Source organism: Mastomys coucha, unplaced genomic scaffold (genome assembly GCF_008632895.1).
Source record: "Mastomys coucha isolate ucsf_1 unplaced genomic scaffold, UCSF_Mcou_1 pScaffold15, whole genome shotgun sequence".
NCBI lineage: Eukaryota > Metazoa > Chordata > Mammalia > Rodentia > Muridae > Mastomys > Mastomys coucha.
In genome coordinates this window covers 149,661,087-149,679,012 of record NW_022196897.1, presented here as the reverse complement: position 1 = coordinate 149,679,012, position 17,926 = coordinate 149,661,087, and the positions used below count along the sequence as shown (strand labels likewise).

Here is a 17,926-nt window from a genome sequence, read left to right as displayed (position 1 = left end):
AAAGAAAGAAAGAAAGAAAGAAAGGAGGGATAGAAGGAAGGAAGGAAGGAAGGGGGGAGGAAGGGAAGGAAGGAAGGGAGGAAGGAAGGAAGCTGGGCATGGCAGCACATCCCAGTTTGGGAACCGAGGCAAGAGGACTAGCAGATTCAAAGCCATCTAAAGCCACATAGGGAATTTTAGGCCAGCCTGGGCTATATGAGACCCAATCACAAAGCACCAAACACTAAAACAAATTTAAAAACCACCAACAATCAAACAAATATAAAAAACCAACCATGGGGCTGGTAAGATGGCTCAGTGGGTTAAAAGCACTGACTACTCTTCTAAAGGTCCTGAGTTGGGATCCCAGTATCCACACGGTGGCTCACAACCACCTGTAATGAGATCTGACGCCCTCTTCTGGTGTGTCTGAAGACAGCTACAGTGCCCTTATGTATGTATAATAATAAATAAATCTTAAAAAAACAAAAAACAAAACAAAACAAAAAAAAACCCAACCACAACCAAAATTTAAGCACAAAGCCCTCAATAACTAAGTACTTTGCTTATTTTTTAATGGGCCTATTTGAGGAGGTGGTTTTGTTATGGAGTTATAGGAGTCTAATACGAATCTAATATATTTTATTTAAATCCTTATGTTTAGATGGCTTGGCATACATACAGTCCAGGGTGAACAGGATTCCCACCTGAGCCCCTCTCCACTTGCTTCAGTGACTCCACTCAAAGGAGCTGTCCTAGGAGCCACAGCCCCTCTTAAGATAAGGCACCTTCAGGGTGCATACCAGGTTAAAGTAAGCCACTGTTCTCTTTCTCTCACAGGAGTAACAATGCCATTTCTGTGAGCATGGCCATAGACCAAAGGAAAACTGTCCAGGGAACTAAGCAGAGACACTCCCAGCTGTGGAGAGGTGACCTCAGTGCAGGAGAAAGGTCTTAGGAAAACACTAACTGGACAAGCCACCCCAGAGCTCAAGTCTAGATCTTGTGTTAGTCACCAGTGGTCTTGCTAAGAACTTATTGTCTGGGAGATCATGGAGGACCTATGTCTCTGTTTCTCCATGGCCCCTGCCATGTCTGAACTGTCTACAGGAATACATACAGAATAGCAAGTGCAACTGTGGTCAGAGATGGGTTCTTCGTGTCACCAGGGTAAGAACTGTCACCTTTTTGTACCTCAGTTTCCTTACCTGTAATATTTGGATACATTACAAGACTAAACTAAATGAGATTAAGAAGCATTAAAGTAATCCAGGGGTAGTGGCACATACCTTTGATCCCAGCACTCAAGATGCAGAGGCAGGCAGATCTCTGAGTTTGTGACCAGACTGGTCTACAGAGTGAGTTCCAGAACAACCATGGATACACAGTGAAGGTTGTTTGTTTGCTCCCCCCTAAAGGTGATATCACGAGAGAGACAGGCTCTTATCATAGGACATACAGCAACTACTGAAACCCTAATGTCCTCGTGAGGATTTCAGGCAGGATTCCTGTGGAAGCCCTAACTGGGCATGTAAAATACCCCTAGAGGAATGAGTCAGGAACGAGGGAGAGCCTATCACTCTTTAGCTGATGACAGCCATGCTTGCAAAGATGAAGGGCACTGTGCAGGGCTATTTGTACTCTGCTTTACACTCAACGACTCTCTCCACCCACCCGCCATCATTCTCTCCAGGGACATAGTCTCTCCCAAACTCTGTCACCATTCCTCATCAGGGTCCTCAAGCAGGAGGAGCACAGGCCCTGAGGAGAGGCTATGATAGCAGGTGGAGAGGGTAAGGAAATTAACATGGCCCACTTTCCAGGAGAGTCACCTTTCTAGGTCTAACTCACACGGCTCCTGAATATCACTCAGTGACGTTCTGCTTAGAAGCAACAGGAGAACGCCCGGACTCACAGCCATTTGCAAACTCCAGCCCCGGGCACCTGCTCTACCCTATACAAGCCCATGCATACCCTTGTCTCCTCAGGGGCACAGAGCCCTCTCGAGCCTCTGGGTCTTTCTTCCCTGTGCTGCTCTAGAAGGCCCGAGGCCTAGAGCCTGTTTGGCACACTCCGCTCCAGACCATTCTTCACTTGCTTCTGCACCCAGTGCAGACAACAGTCACTCATCGAGTGACTGGACCTTGAAGCTTCCTGGGGACAAGGACTGTTCCACTATTTCTGCTGTGGTATCCAGTGTCCACCTCATATTTGCTGATAAACTGAGATAAAAGATAACCTCCTGAGTGACTCTAAGCTGAACTTCATTAGAGCTGCGCTATTCCTACAAGACCATCTTCCTCACACATCCTCAATTGAGCAACAAAAGCACAGTCCAGTGAACTCTTCAGAAAGAAATGAGCTCCCCACCAGGCTCCCAGGTCCTTCCTGACCATTCTGGTTGTGGCTCAGGCCTGGTGCACATGGGTCAGCTGGGCACAGCTGGCCTTTGTTTCTTACTTCATAAGGACAAATTCATGGGTGGACAGACATCTGTAGACCACATACTACCAAGTTAACAATTTGCTGTGAGTCACAGGAATTTTAGATTTGGGTGTTTTAGGTGAAAATCCAGGTGTGGTATGGTGATGCACACCCTTTATCCCAACACTTGGAGGCAGAGGCCAGTCAGAGTAAAATGGTAAGGCTTGGAGGAGACGGGGGAGAGGTAGAAGGAGAGAGATAACCAACAATCATGCTGGCTCTTTTAGGCTATGCTCCGCTATACCTCTATGCCAGAACACCTGGTATCACAAGAACTATGAGCATTGAGCCTAGGTAGCACGCTTCTAGGCAGTCTGCTTACACTATGTGCATCGTTTGTCTCCACACAGAGGTGCCTGCCCCATCCCTTCTCACAGGCCTGCTGGGCTGGGCCCATTTCTGTGGACTAGGGTTTGCTTTTGCTAACTAGTCTTAAAACGATAGTTCCTATTGCATGCACTGGGTGTTGTAAGCACTCCTTTATAACAGATGCAGAAAAAAATTGGAGTCACACCCAACATTGCTAATCAGCTATGTAGGACTCCTCTGTTTGGGTACATGGCTGAAGAAATCTGCTAAGGCACCAGAAGGAAGCTGTCTTTCCAATGCTATGAAGAAATTGCCTGGATGGGAATCAGGCCTGTGGCTCTGCAGCATGACATTATATAACTGATGCTAAGAGCCACCCTGCCTTTTCTTCAGGCGAATAAAATTCCCCTTGAGCTTCATTTACAATCTATTGGCTTTCTTTTCTTCAAGCAGAGAAAAAAATAAAGGAAAAAGGTGTGTAGGCAAACTTGTGATGTGCCGTACAGAGGTGCGAATCACACAGCTACCCACCTAGTTTAATTTCGTTCCTGTTTGCATCTCTTCAGGTTTTTCCACTCTTAACCAGTGCAGAAAGTCTAAGGAATCAGAAGAAAACAGGATTAGAGTCAGACACACTCTGGCCTGTAAACTGGACCAACCTCAGGAGACAAGTTTGCAGCATCTGTTACCATGCCATGAACACAACCTTTGAGAGGACCCAATGTCTAGGAATTGATACCATAGACAGACTCAGTCGAGGAAAAGGTATCGCGTGGAATTAACTGTCTAGATAAGGTCTTCAGGATCAGCATGCTAAGATACTACACAGCCATTTCAAAGTATAAAATACTCATGTAGAAAGATATATATGCTTTGTTGCTTAAAAGAATATTGTGAAATTGCATCTATTACTTCTGCTTCTCTGGGGGACAATCTTCCTATGTAGTGCCAACTAGCCTCACAATCTCTCCCTCAGTGCTGAGGAGACAGGCGTGTGACCCCACACAGACACCTGTGGGGGTGGGAATCAAAACAGAACAGGCCTTCCAATCCATTTTCCTGTTTTGGTTTTTCAGACAGGCTGCTGGCTAGCTGGAATACTTTGTGTTAGCATGCAGATTTCTATGAACCTAGGTCAGCCAAGGCTACAAAGTGAAAAATGGATAAAGTCTAAAACCAACCCTCCAACCCCAGCCAGTGCCATCCAGTCGGGGGAGTGGCTGGCTGCGGGGAACTGGCTACTTCAAACCACTGGATCTCTGCTCACTGGGGCTGCACCCAGCAGATGCCCTGGCTTCCATAGCTGTGAGAGCAGGAGCCCAGAGAAGAGAAGTGTGAACACTTTTTGAACCATTTAGTCAGAAGGAGAGAGCAGAGCAAATGCTACAATAAAGTGAAAGAAGCCGAGCACTGGCAAGGGTGCCTCAGCCCATCCGTTCCCTGGAGGGCCCTGTGCTCCTCTGCAGCAATGCACACTTCTAGCTTTTGCTTAATTGATAAAGATCTCAATAAAATAGCAAGAATGCCTCCATCTCTACATATCCTAAAAGCATATTTTGCTTTGCCTCTCACTGCACTCAGCCTTTGCCCTGTACACTTCATGGCAGTGACCACCATGTAGGACCACATCTCCAGGCCTTGCTGTACTGTGAACCACAGACCCACATCTCTAGGCCCTGTCGCTGCACTGTGAACCATAGAACCACATCTCTAGGCCCTGCTGCTGTACTATGAGCCATAGGCCCACATCTCTAGGTCCTGCTGCTGTACTGTGAACCATAGATCCATATCTCTAGGCCCTGCTGCTGTACTGTGAACTATAGATCCATATCTCTAGGCCCTGCTGCTGTACTATGAACCCATAGGACCACATCTCTAGGCCCTGTACTATGAGCCATAGGCCCACATCTCTAGGCCCTGCTGCCGTACTATGAACCATAGGCCCATACATATCTCCAGGCCCTGTGGCACTTTTTTCCTCTTTTCTTTTATATCATCCATCTATCATCTTGTCCAGTACAAGTATATACAATATTTGAATGAATATTGGCTGACCACATGAAAATGTTACCAACATGAACTGAAGGTATAGTAAAGGATCCTCTGTCTTTTAGGTTTGCCACCACTCTCTGGGGCCTCTCCTAGGACACAGGACAAGAGGTTTGTTTTGTTGAGACAGGGTTTTTTTGGTAACTGGACGCTTATTCCTCTATCCAACCATATGTAATTTAAAGTCTTATTCCTGGAAGGCTGGTTCAGAAGTTATGTTCAGATCCTGGAATACATATCAAGAGGGATCTGACCCTCATGGGCACCTACACACACACACACACACACACACACACACACACACACACACACACTGTATGTGTTATATATGTGTGCATGTATATATGTATAAATGTTTGTTTTACTCTAAGTTAATTATATTTATGTTTACATTTTTTTTTTCTATTTACTTATTTAGCTGTGAAAGGGTCTCTCTCTATAGCTCTGGAAATCACTACCTACACCAGGCCTGCCTCCAAAACAGAGTTCCACCTGCCTCTGCCTCAGGAATGAAGGGATTAAAGGTGTGTATCAAGCCATGCCTGGCTTCCTTTATTTCTTTAACCCCAAGAAAGTTTTTTCTTGGGGGAAGGGGTGCTTGTTTTCAATTTCTTGTTCTGTTATTATACATTTAATTTGATATCTTTTTTTTTTTATGTGCTCCTGTGTTCATGCTTCCTGTGTGTATCTGTATGAGAGTGAGAGACAAAGAGACAGGGAGTTGATGCTGTCATCCATACACAGAGTGAGAGAAAGACAGAGACAGAGAGAGGGTTTATGATGGTATCCATCCATACACTTTCTAGGTCACAACTCAAAAAACTTTCAGTTGCTGGGCAATGGTGGCCCATGCCTTTAATCCCAGTACTTGGGAGGCAGAGGCAGGCAGATTTCTGAGTTTGCAGCCAGCCTGGTCTACAGAGTGAGTTCCAGGACAGCCAGGGCTATACAGAGAAACCCCGTCTCAAAAAACAAAAACAAAAACAAACAAATTTTAGTAATTGTATGGTTGGCCACCATCTTGACTGGTGATTATCTATGTTAAAGAAGCTTTAAAAAAAAAAAAAAAAGATCTTGGTCAGGGACAGGCATGGTGATGCACACCCTTTAATCTCAGCCCTAGGAAAGCAGAGGCAGGCAGATCTCTCTGAGTTTGAGGACAGCCTAGTCTACACATCAAGTTCTGGCCAAGCCAGGGCTACACAGTGAGACTCTGTCTCAAAACAAATAAACTAAAATAAATAAAAATTTTAAAGGTCATACTCTCCACCTTCATATTCCTACCACAGCACCATGCAGGAGGCCTAACACTCACTGCTTTGACTAGAGGTCAAGACCAATGGAGGTGGCAGCCCCTACCGGCTCAGATGGTAGCTCTGCCTGCAGACTGCAGCCCAGAACTTGGACTGTAATCGGAGGAGAGGGAGCAACACAATGAGCACTATAGAAACAAACCAACAGAACGTCACTGATGACTTCAGACTCCAAGTCACCGTCCGTATAGTTGGGGTTCCCAATTTGGGCCATCCTTGGAGGGGACACTGAACTTTGTGAGGAAGGGTTCCTTCCACTCCTGTCAAGCATGGGAGACAGGAAGGTGAAGGAGCAAGTGCCTTGGCTGTGGCTGCAGCTCCCAGTTGCTTCCAGCATGGAGCACTGCAAAGCTGTAAGCACGGGAGCTAGAGGGAGTGAGCTTGTGCTAAGGGAGCAGCTGGAGCTCAGAGTCTCTGCTGCATCCACTGACTTAGCACTCCACAGCCCCTCCACACATTTCTCCTGCACCACTTGGCACATGCCACAGTAAGTGTGCCCTCCCCTGCTGTCTTCCCTGAATCACAGGGCTTGGGAGGTAGCCCCATTGTAGAGTGTTTGCCTGACGTGAATTTGGTTTAAACATCAATGCTTTGTTTAAAACAGACAATAAAAACAAACAAACAAAAGCAACCAACAACAACCCCGGAATCGTGTGGAATTTTGAGCAGGGCCTGGTATCATACGCCTCTAATTTATAGCATGAAAGAGGAAGAGGAAAGATGATTAGTCAAGGCAAGCCTCAGCTTTCTAGTGAGTTTGAGTCAGCCTGACTATATAAGATCCTGTCTCAAAAACAAAGTGGATGGAGGGTAGGACACAACAGAAGCTGTGTCTGTGATCCCGCGAGTTAGTGTTTAGTGTTGTGGGAATGTGATGGCCAGCCCTGACCTGATGGCTTGCCCAGGAAGAAACCATTCTATCCCAGTCATTAATGACACTTCTTTCCATTTTCCCTGGGTGGTCTAGTTTGTGTGACAATTTACACATGACTCTCCTATGGTAGCTAAGGAACTTAAGGCAGTACCAGGCACCCCTTAAATAACCACTGACTTTTTGTCCTGAAATGCATGAGAGATCCAAGGGGCCTACAAATGGTGTTGCTGCTGTGAACTAACTGCATGCTCTGGCTTTTGTAAATCCACTGTTGTTGTGGGACACGATAAATGGTCTCTTTACTGTTGTATAATGGAGCTGAGAAGAACTGAGGGCCATAAAGCAATTTTCTTGCCCAGCTGTGGATTCCATTGAGCACAAGGTAATAACCTGTGATGCCGCCGTTATGAATCCTTCCTTTAGTACCCTTTGGCTCTAAGGCTGCCATCCTTCTGCTGCCAGTAAGAATAAATTCATTCCACCTAAATTTGAATTGAGTCTAAGTCTTTGGTCTTTGCCAGTGGATTCAAACTCCACAACAACAGGAGAGTCCTGAGCACACACTTACCGAATGGTAGGGGCCGTGTACTATGAAGCACACAGAGCTGACCTAGAGCTCTGGGACATAAGTACATCAGCCATCAGACACTTTCTTTCTTTGGGGCTCTGAAGATCCTTATCCTGTCCTAAAGAGCCAATGGAAGCAGTAACTTCTTTGAACATCAACAAAGCTGCTTTCACACTGGGAAATGTTGGCTTCATAGAGTGGTAAGTTGTAATCTGTACTTCACAGCTGAGTGCAGCTCTCAGAGAAACCATGCCTTTTAGAGGAAGCCAGGCCAGTGTTAAAGCATTTCCGGGTGGTGGTGGGCACAGCTGTGGGCCGTGAATAATAAGTGTTTCCGAGACTGCCACCTGTCTGCAGCAATCACTTCTGGTGCCTCTCGCTCAGCTTCACACAGCTGCAGCGGGCAAAGGTAGCTTCCTGCAGCTGCCAGGCCAGGGCCCTCCGCTCCCCAGGAGAGGAGCACCCACTGCTTTCTGCTCCATGCTGATGGCTAACATTTGTGAAGTTCAACATTTGGTGTCCAGGTAGTGGAAAACAGCCCTGAAGCCTGGTTTGTACAGCCAAAAGGCACTCCTGAGGTCCTCACATACACACTGCCCTACGAGTGCAGATGTGGAGGTTATGCACACACCAACACTCTCTTTCCTGTGGTAAAGCAGCAGTCTAGAGCATAGAGTTTGGTTTTACTTTGTTATTTTGTATCTTCTTGTTGTTGTTGGTAGTGATGGTGGTGACGTGTGTATGTGCACGCAAGCACACCCCTGCCATGGCATGTATGTTGTTGTCAGAGGGCAACCAAAGTCCAAAGTCAGTTCTCTCCTTCCTCATTATTCTGAGAACTGAATTCAGATGGTCAAGTGTGTGCAGCAAGCTCCTTTACCCACTAAGCCACTTTGCTGGCCTTGTATTTTGTTTTTATTTTGTTATTTGTTTGTTTGGGGGACAGGGTCTCACAGCCCAGGTTAGCCTGGAACTCACTCTATATAGGCTTGAGGTTCAGGATAGCCTGAAACTCATGGCTATCCTCCTGCCTTAGCTTCTGAAGTGCTAGGACTACAGGTGTGAATTGCCATGCCCAGCTGAGTTTGGCACTAATCTACAGGTGCTAATTTACCATATTTCATCCATCCCTACAACACCCTGTGGGACTGATATGCGTGCAGTCCCAGCTTTGCCCAAAGGCAGACAGGCTCTGAAGGAGGAAAGAAGAGCTGCCCAGGGCCTCTGAGCTAAGAGGGAGGAAAGTGGTGCTCTTTCCCATCTTCCCACCAAACTCTAGAGCAAAAGCACAGGCAGGAAGACTATAGACACCAACCAGTCCAGGGATCACAGAGGCCCACAGTGGTCAAGGGCCAGGAGCCAGGCAGCAGACCAGAACGTAGAGTAGACTAGATGGGAAGTGGTAAGAAAATGAAGAATGTAGCCTAAGTCATAGATTTAGACCAAAACACTCTTCCTTCTGACTCTTGTACAACACCCCTCTTCAAGTAGAGAGCAAAACGGAGCCCCAAAGACGTGATGAGGACACAACAGCAGTGAGCCAAGCTCCAGGGTGGCGGCAGTGGCCTAACCTCACTCAGCACTCTACCTCCATGGCTGGGAGAACTTGGGCAAGTCACTCGCCATCTTTGTACCTCTTTCTGTGTAAGATGGAGGAAAATCTCTCACATTAAAAGGGATTAGCAGAGCTGAGATGCCCAGTTTTGCAAGTAACACACATTTGAGAACTATAGGAAACCCACATAAGAGCTCCACTCAGAAGCCCCTTCCACAGCCTCCCTGTATTCCTAAGGTGCTGTAAACTCACCTCCGGGATGGCACATAGCAAGAAAACCTTGTAATGGCACTATGGTAGCACAAACAAGAAACTAAAGCCACCCTCACCCTGCATATGAAGACATGCCATCCCTTTCCACTCCAGTTTCCATGCAGGGACCAGGCAGCCCAAGCCGCATGCTTTCAGAGGGCCTCACTACCACCTTAGAAAGAGGGATGGCCTCTATCCAGGGTCCCCAGAGCTTGGGACCAGGCTGGGGGTGAGGCACAGAAAAAAAACCTAAGCCTTCCACTGTCCTTGCTACAGGGTAGCTACAGGTTCACCTTAGATGGCACAGCCACTGGGGGCGTCTACAGCTTTAAGATATGCCAAGGGGCTCTGAGAACTCTCCCCTAACTTCAAAGCGTTTCCAGACAATGCATCCTCCTGAGGATTTGGGGCTCTGATGCCTTAAAGACAAAGGATTAACAACAGTTGACTTTTGCTTTTGTTTCCATCCTAGCTGTGGACATCCTTTCTCTGTACAGTGGTGGCCAGGACACTAGGTTAAAAGAAAGGGCACATAGGCAAGTACAGGGATGTCTCCCCCTTCCTTCACTCATCTCTCTCAACAAACTAGAGTGGTGGGTTTTATTTTGTTTTGTTTTTGGTTTTTCAAGACAGGGTTTCTCTGTGTAGCCCTGGCTATCCTGGAACTCACTCTGTAGACTAGGCTGGCCTAGAACTCAGAAATCTGCCTGCCTCTGCCTCCCAAGTGCTGGGATTAAAGGCGTGTGCCACCAATGCCCGGTGAGTGGTGAGTTTTTAAGTTGAAGTGGAATTGTTGAGGTTGGAGAAACAGCTCGGCAGTTAGTAGTGCTCACCCCTCTTCCACAGGACCAGATTGTCACATCAGGTAGCTCATACAAACACCTTTAACTCTGTCCCAGGGGATCCTATCAATGCCCTCTAGCCTCTAAGGGCACATGGGGCTCAGAGTCATACAGGTACACATACACAGTTAGTAATTAGTAAAAATAAATTTAAATGAAACAGAATTATCTCTTTTGCCTATGTGCCAGACTTTCTACAGATTGCAGATCACAGGGATAGGCTAATGGAGACACAGGAATTGAAGTTAGCTAATAATTTGTACATGGAGCTCAATCGACTTAAGGAAGGAGTTCAAAAATATGGAAATATTTACCTCCTGCAAAGATGGGCAGGGGATTCACAGTAACAATCTACTATGGTAAAGGGTTGACCACTCAAGGGGTATTGATTAAGCCCCTCCTAAGCACACATACTTGTAGACATCAACTTTTTCCCTCTTCCAGGTACACCAAATCTGTAGAAAACGATAAAAAATTCACAAGCAACTTAATACTGCCTGGTGTGTGTGTGTGTGTGTGTGTGTGTGTGTGTGTGTGTGTGTGTGTGTGTGTGTGTAGGAGGGACATTCACCTGTATTCGCCTGCCTGTATCTCCATGTGCATGAGTATGTAAGCTAGAAGCCAGCCTTAAGAACCTCTTCTATCACACTCTACCTTCTTTAAGGCAGGGCTGTTCATTAAACCTGGAGTTAAGTGGGTTAAGCTGTTAGTTGGTGAGCTCTTGGGATCAGTTTGTCTCCACGCCCCAAATTCTGGCGTTAGAAATGCACTTACCATTTACACCTGACTTTCACATAAGCTAGGGATCTGAATTCACGTCCTTGTGCTTTTATACAAGCAATCACTTCATCCACTGAGCCATGACTCTTGCCCAGTGTCCTCTTGATTTTCCCATCTGGCTAGTTTTTAGCCATTTTGGAATACTAAAAATCTAGGGCACTTTGTCCAAATGCTGCAATGGAAAACCTCAAAGAAAAGAAGTATACACAAGCTCATCTGGTTTTGTTTTCTCATTTCGATACAAATAAGGAAGCTCAGGTCTAAGTGCATAAAGTGCTGCCCAAGGCCATATACTTTCCTTGGGTGGCTCTTTACTATATGGTGGATTTATTTTTCTTGTGGTGCTGGATCTCCACAAGAAAGAAACCAGAAAGGCCATGTATATGGGGTAAGTGTTCCACCTGGGCTCCACCTATTCCATCCCTGCTTTTTGCCTTCCAAGGGGGGATATTTACCTCTCAACTATATATTTAACCTGCTTGGCTCAAACCTATCAGTAGCTCAAGTTTCAGACGATTCTGTGCCCATTTCTGCCTCTGCAGGGCCAGGCTCGAGAGGCACAGGCAGATCTCTAGCATATACATGCAGGCAATACACAAATTATACAGTTTATACACACGAACTATAGAATACATAATTTAAAATATATTAAGTATATTCAACCTAATTGGGGAGATGGGCCACAGCATGCCATAAACCAACTCTAAACCAACTCTGAGGACCTCAGCTGAGACTCACCAAAGGGACCTAGAGGGAACAACCCCCAGCATCCCCTGAACAGAGTGGCTGGCCTTGTTGAAAGTCCTGAAAACAGGCTCCAATAAGAAGAAAGCCTAGCCAGGCAGTGGTGGCACACACCTTTAATCCCAGCACTTGGGAGGCAGAGACAGGTGGATTTCTGAGTTCGAGGCCAGCCTGGTCTACAGAGTGAGTTCTAGGACAGCCAGGGCTACACAGAGAAACCCTATCTCGAAAAACTAAAAAAGAAGAAGAAAGCCTAAGGGCTCACATGTCTGTTCACTTTCTAGACACAAAATTTTAAAAGGAAGCAAGGAAAAGAGCACAAAGCCACGCTGACCACCACTCCTTCAGAGCCTAGAGTTCTCTACCCAATTGCTACAATATGTGGGAGATAACTACACAACCTAAGCAAACTGGCATTTAACATATTACCAGCACTTGAGAGGTAGAGGCAGGAAGATTAGGAGTTTTAATAAACCAATTTTATATATGTGAGACAAGTCTTTCTAGAATTTGCAAAACTTTTTAAATCGTAATTTTAAAAAAACATTGTAATCAAAAAACTATTAAAATTTTACGGACAGCAATTTCTAAGGTTAGACTTGGCTTTTAGCCTGTATGTGGGCAAGTGGGTGCTCTGAAGGCTGTAGTGTACTGAAGCTATGTGGACAAAGTCTCCAGTGTGGATGGAGCCAGCCTGTGAGAATGAGGCTCGCACTCTGCAGCCTTGGACAGCTGCAGGGGAGGCTGTAATGTCAGAAGCAATTGTCCATGCATGGGAAGATAGAAACACAGCCTTTGTGGGCAGCAGGCTAGGGTGAGGGAAGGCAAGGCAGTGCAGCTGTACTCACAAGAGCCAAGTCTCCGAGGGCAGGGGTCCTGGGTCAGATGGGAAGGTAGAACCAGAAGCCAGGACTCAGAAGGGCAGTACAGGCGGAGGCAGCTAGCTAGCTCCTGCCCTTTCTCCCCGTGTCTCCTAAATGAAAAGCACTTCGAGGTTTTAGTGGGTGTTTCCCAGTCTCTGGCCAAGTAAGTCTCCATTTGTTGTAATCCAATTCCCGGTCTGATGATGTCAACCACTCAACCCACTTGCTCAGTTCCCACCTCTCTGTCCACAGGAGAGATCCATTTCCTTTGGACAATGAGCCAGAGGGCTGTAACTGCATCCCAGGCCCGTCACATTTGTCAAACATCCTTCCTTCAATTTTCAATGCTGCAGCCTCAGTGACAAAAGGCTTCCTATGTGGTCAGTCAGTGGCCAGGACTCCCAGCATAAACCTGCTTCTTAGTCACTGGAGGGCTGTAGCTGCCTGCATGCTGCTGTGCTTCCAGTCATTTCTTTGGGGTATGATGTGCTAGGCAGAAGCCCTCTCTGGCTGGGCAGTGGTGGTGCAAGCCTTTAATCCCAGCACTTGGGAGGCAGAGGCAGGTGGATTTCTGAGTTCGAGGCCAGCCTGGTCTAAAGAGTGAGTTCCAGGACAGCCAGGGCTACACAGAGAAATCCTGTTTCGAAAAACAAAACAAAACAGAAACCCTCTCTGTGTCTCTCCATCTCTGCCCAGACCTCCAAGGTGTTTCATTTCTCTAGCTTCCTAGAACACAATATGCATGTGTTCTTCTGTTCTTATGAATACACATAGGAAAGGCTGGGACACAGCACTGATCTCTTGCCTGGAGAACTGGCCTCAAGGTCTTGGCCCTGCATCAAGCAAGTCACTGGTCTTTGGTTTCATCAGTAAAATGGTGACACTAGTGTCTTTCCTGTCTGAAATTCCACTGGAAGCCAGTGTGTGCAGAGCTTGTTATCAAATGCATCTTGGAGCTTTTTACTCCAGGCTAACAGCCACATGCCTAAGCAGGAAGAAACCCTGGCCCAACATGCCTGGCCTTGTGGGCTCCTGCGGTCCCCTTTATAGTGGAACTAAAACATTTCTCTGTGAGAAAATCCAAAAGAATTCAGTGAAGGAGTCCCAGAGGGCATGAAACAAGACAACAAAATCTACTAGATCAGATAAACAGTAAGAGAGTTTAACTGTCCTTTGGGACAAAAGCAGCCATGGCTAGGCTAGATAATAAGAATGTTGCATGTGCATTGTGCTCCACCAAGGAGGATGTAGCAACCCACCTGCTCCTGCCTGTGAGAAGCAAGGAGACCTAGGCAGGTCTGTGACTACCGTGAAGAGGCAGAGGCAGAATCTGGTCCAACATGGCACCCCCCTTACTCCCCAGACCCCAGTCTCCATCTCAGTTTTCCTAACTTAAAATGAGATGCTAGTGACTTCATTTCAGGATTATGAGGAGTGACACAAGGGGACAGAGATGGCGGTCAGTACAGACCAAGTATGCTAACTCATGGACAGATGCTGGTTCTCCTTGTGGTAGGTACATCATCATTTTGATTCTCACAACACCTCTAGGAGAATAATTATTACTCTCTTTCCGCAATAAGAAAATGAAATGGGTGTTATGTGATAAGCTTAAAGTTACACAGCTTGAAAACAAAAGGGTCAGAACTAGAAACTGAGGCTCTTAACTCCTAAGTCAGAATGAACATCATACATATGCCAATGCTATTCTTATAACATCCCACTCAGCTGATAACAGAAGCACTTACCTGGTCAGAGGGTGAGCTTACTGGCATTGTGACCAAAATATCAGATGGTTTTTAACTGCCTCTCCCCAGAGGGGCAGAGCAGACCTGTGTACAGGCTACTTCCATGGGGATGGGAAGTTAGGGCTAAACTCTGCCCGTCACAGCTCTTTATAGTGGATGGGGAAGGCTATGGCCCTTTGTAACTTAACAGGAATTTTAATTAGTTCTCAGAAAACTCTGATGTTTATCAGGACCCAAGCAAACAGGCTCTTCTTGGGAGGGTTTTTGCCAACGAGAACCCTTTGGACAAGTTGGTGAACTGTGGTAGAATAAAACTACCAGCTTGAGAGCACGGGAGAGATGTGAGGTCTGGCGGGCCTCACCTTCCTCCTCCTGTGGATGACCTAGGGCAATCTGTCTGTGCCTTGATTGCCCAATGGAGTATGTGATCATAACTTCCCCTAGTAAGTTCTTTGTGTGTGAGTGTTTGTGTAGGTGTGTGTATAAAAATGTACACAGGTATATGGAGACCAGAGATACATGCTGGATGTCTTTCTCAATCACTTTGCACCTTATTTCTTTTTAGATTTAATTTATTTCATGTATATGCTTGCCTTGCTATAAACATATGTGTGTTCAATGTGTGTGTGCCTACATGGATGTCAGACTTTGGATCCCCTAAAACTGGAGTTTATGGCTGGCTGTGAGCCACAGTGAAGGAAGGCACTGAGAACCTAACTCAGGTTCTCTGTAAGAGCAGCAAGTACTCTGACCACTGAGCAATCCACATTAGTTTTTGAGGTAGGGTCTCTCAATGAACCTGGAGCTCACTGAGTTGGTTAAGCTGGCTGGCCAAGGAGCTCCAGGGCTCCTCTTGTTTCCAGCCCAGCACTGGGGTAACAGATGCATGCAGCCATACCTCACGTGCATGCTTGGGTCCTCATGATGACATGGCAGGCATTGTACTGACAGAGGCAACTCCCCAGACCCTTCTAGGTTCTTGTGAGGATTAAGTGACTGACACATACTGTAAGTACAAAAATATTTGGCAAAACAACAAACCAGCCAAACAATAAAAGAACCCAATGTCTTAAAGTAAAGACATGATTTTCTAATTCTGACTGTTTCCTTTTTCTCCACCCTGGTGATGATTCAGTAGACGGTGATATGACAAGGTAACAAAGCAGAGTAAGAGGAATTGGAAGAAAGGCACCGGACTTCTCCAGAGGTCAGCCCGAGTCCTGCACAAAGGCCTTCTGAGAGCTGCTCTTGGGGGGGGGGGAGTACTCTGTCTAGAAGGGCTGGAGACTGACTCACTGTTTAGGGGCTGGAGACTGACCCACTGTTTACCTGTGCCTTTACCCCACAACCAAAAGGGGCATCAGGAAATACAGTTGCATTTGTAAGAGAGTTCACTTTACTGACACTATCCTCTGAACAAAAATAGTTTATTCACAAAACATCAGTTTCTTCAGCACATTGCCCTACACTTGCCTTGTAGATCTGTGGCAGAATGCATAAAGAGAGAATGCTAACACCACCAGCCTACAGGCAAGGCACGCTCATGCTGTCTCACAGCCAACAACAGTAGAGACGCATGTAAACCGAGATCACACATAGCCAAGCCCCATACACATGTCATTTCATATAATCCGAATGTTGACCAAATGGTCAGACAGGGGTTTTCATGAGTTCTCACATAGGACAAGCATGGGGGGGGGGGGGGGGGGGGGGCGCGGTGCAGAGATGAGCTTCTCAAAAGCCCAGGAAGGAAGCATCAAGGGCTGTGCATCTCAGGGATCTCCAGGGCCAGGCAGGGCCAACCCTGATGCTCTCACACCTCATGCCATTACCTCTGAGGGGCCTCTCCGCACACTGCAGTATCAAGGCCATATGGGGATGAGGGGAGGGAAGCAGGTGCAGAACTGAGAGGCCCACACAGGCCTTCCCGGTGACTGCCCAGACCCCAGCATCCTCACGCTACCTTAGCCTTTGCTCCTCTGAGCTGCCTTTACTTCCAGGTGAGTATTACTCCTTTGCTAGAGTCTTAAGGAGAAGATCTGTTTCTGAGTAATATTTTGTATGGATTATGAGACACCTGGTAGCAATAAGAAAACCCATAAACAAAAACATTTGTTGGATGTTTATCATATACAGGTGACAGTCTATATGTCTGTATACATTAGCTCCCCAGTCCCCACAAAGCAGGACTCTTCCCTGCACTTACACGGGCCAACTGGGCCATCTGTTCAGTTAGCAATACACTAGTATTCCTTTTTTGTTTGGTTGGTACTTGAGGACTGTCTATCTGTCTGTCTGTCTGGGTGCGTATGCATGTTGGGAGTGATGGTGGTGTTTCTCCTAATGTTTTTAGACTGGGTCTCATTCTGTAGCCCTGACTGGCCTGAAACTTGTGGCAACCCTCCTGCCTCAGGGTCCCAAATGTTGTGATTATAGGCATGCGCCACCACAGCTGGCCACGATTATCTCTTAATGGGAATGTATACATGAATAGATTTTGGCTATCACTATTCACTTTCTTGATCATAGAGCTGCTGTAAACTGCATGATTTTTTTTTCTTTGTTTTGAGAGAGTCTCACTACCTCTGGCTGTCCTTGAATTCCCTGTGGAGACCAGGCTAGCCTTAAATTCAGAGATCAGCCTGACAGTGCCGTCATTAACGGCGTACTAGACTACACACAGTTGTGCATGCTTATTTAAAAAAAAAGAAAAAGTGTACCTTGTGCGGCCTGTGCCTGTCCAAGGCAGGCTACAGACTACAGCTCTTTATGCCACAAAGCTACAAAGGCTATGCTTTTTCTAGACAACAGAGAAACATACCGAGATTTACAACTGCAAGGAGAGCTTCTTGCCATTATATTTTGTTATAATAACTGCTTATGTAAAAAATGGTAATCTATACAAGAACAGGGAAAAAAGGCAAGAAAACTATCTGTCATCCTAGCATGCAGACATAACCGGACAGCCTGCTAGTGTACAGATCTCAGAGTCAGGTTTGGAATCAGAAATCTGAATCACATGGGAAGCATTGCAGTCAACCCCACAAGAGTCACAAGGACACCTTCAGGATATCTGCTTGAACACAGGCCATGTTAGCCCTTGACTGTGCAAGGATCTATCTTCTCACCGCGGCTAGTAGGACACGTGCCACCACCCCTGGCTTCTGAGTATTTGAACCCAGGTTCTCACAGTTGGAAAGCAAGTACTTTACTAAGCTACCTGGTAGAATCCGTATCCTCCCAGAAGGTGGAAGGTCTTCCTGAGGCTGCACAACCTCCAGGTTTAACAGGATGCACTTCTACTACCTTGAGTCTAACTTGCCACTGCTACTCTGATTGCCCCGCCTCTGGTTCTGATTAATCAGATTCCACATTAAATGTCCTTTGTTGAGGAGGCCTTGTTTGGAGCCACATTAACTCCATACTCTTAGCTCATGCTTCTTAGCAGGTATCTGCTATGTTCTCCTACCAGAGTGCAAAGGCCAAAACATCTCTGATATATCCAAGTGCCTCAAACAGTTCTCATTGGAAACACACACACACTCACACACACACACACACACACA

At 46.4% G+C, this 17,926-nt stretch overlaps 1 protein-coding gene across 5 annotated transcripts in view; it reads right to left on the bottom strand.

Moving 5' to 3' along the window:
• The window catches only part of Pkig (cAMP-dependent protein kinase inhibitor gamma), a 70,875-nt gene that overhangs the window by 22,154 nt on the left and 30,795 nt on the right, over positions 1-17,926 (bottom strand). For 2 of the 5 annotated variants that reach the window (XM_031372683.1, XM_031372685.1), the window contains exon 2: positions 3,304-3,368. The exons of 2 other annotated variants lie outside the window; for them this stretch is intronic. The gene's annotated coding sequence lies outside the window, so the exon portion shown is untranslated. Of the gene's footprint in view, positions 1-3,303; positions 3,369-12,597; positions 12,723-17,926 lie in introns of all 5 variants that reach the window. One more of the 5 variants, XM_031372684.1, reaches the window with a different exon arrangement.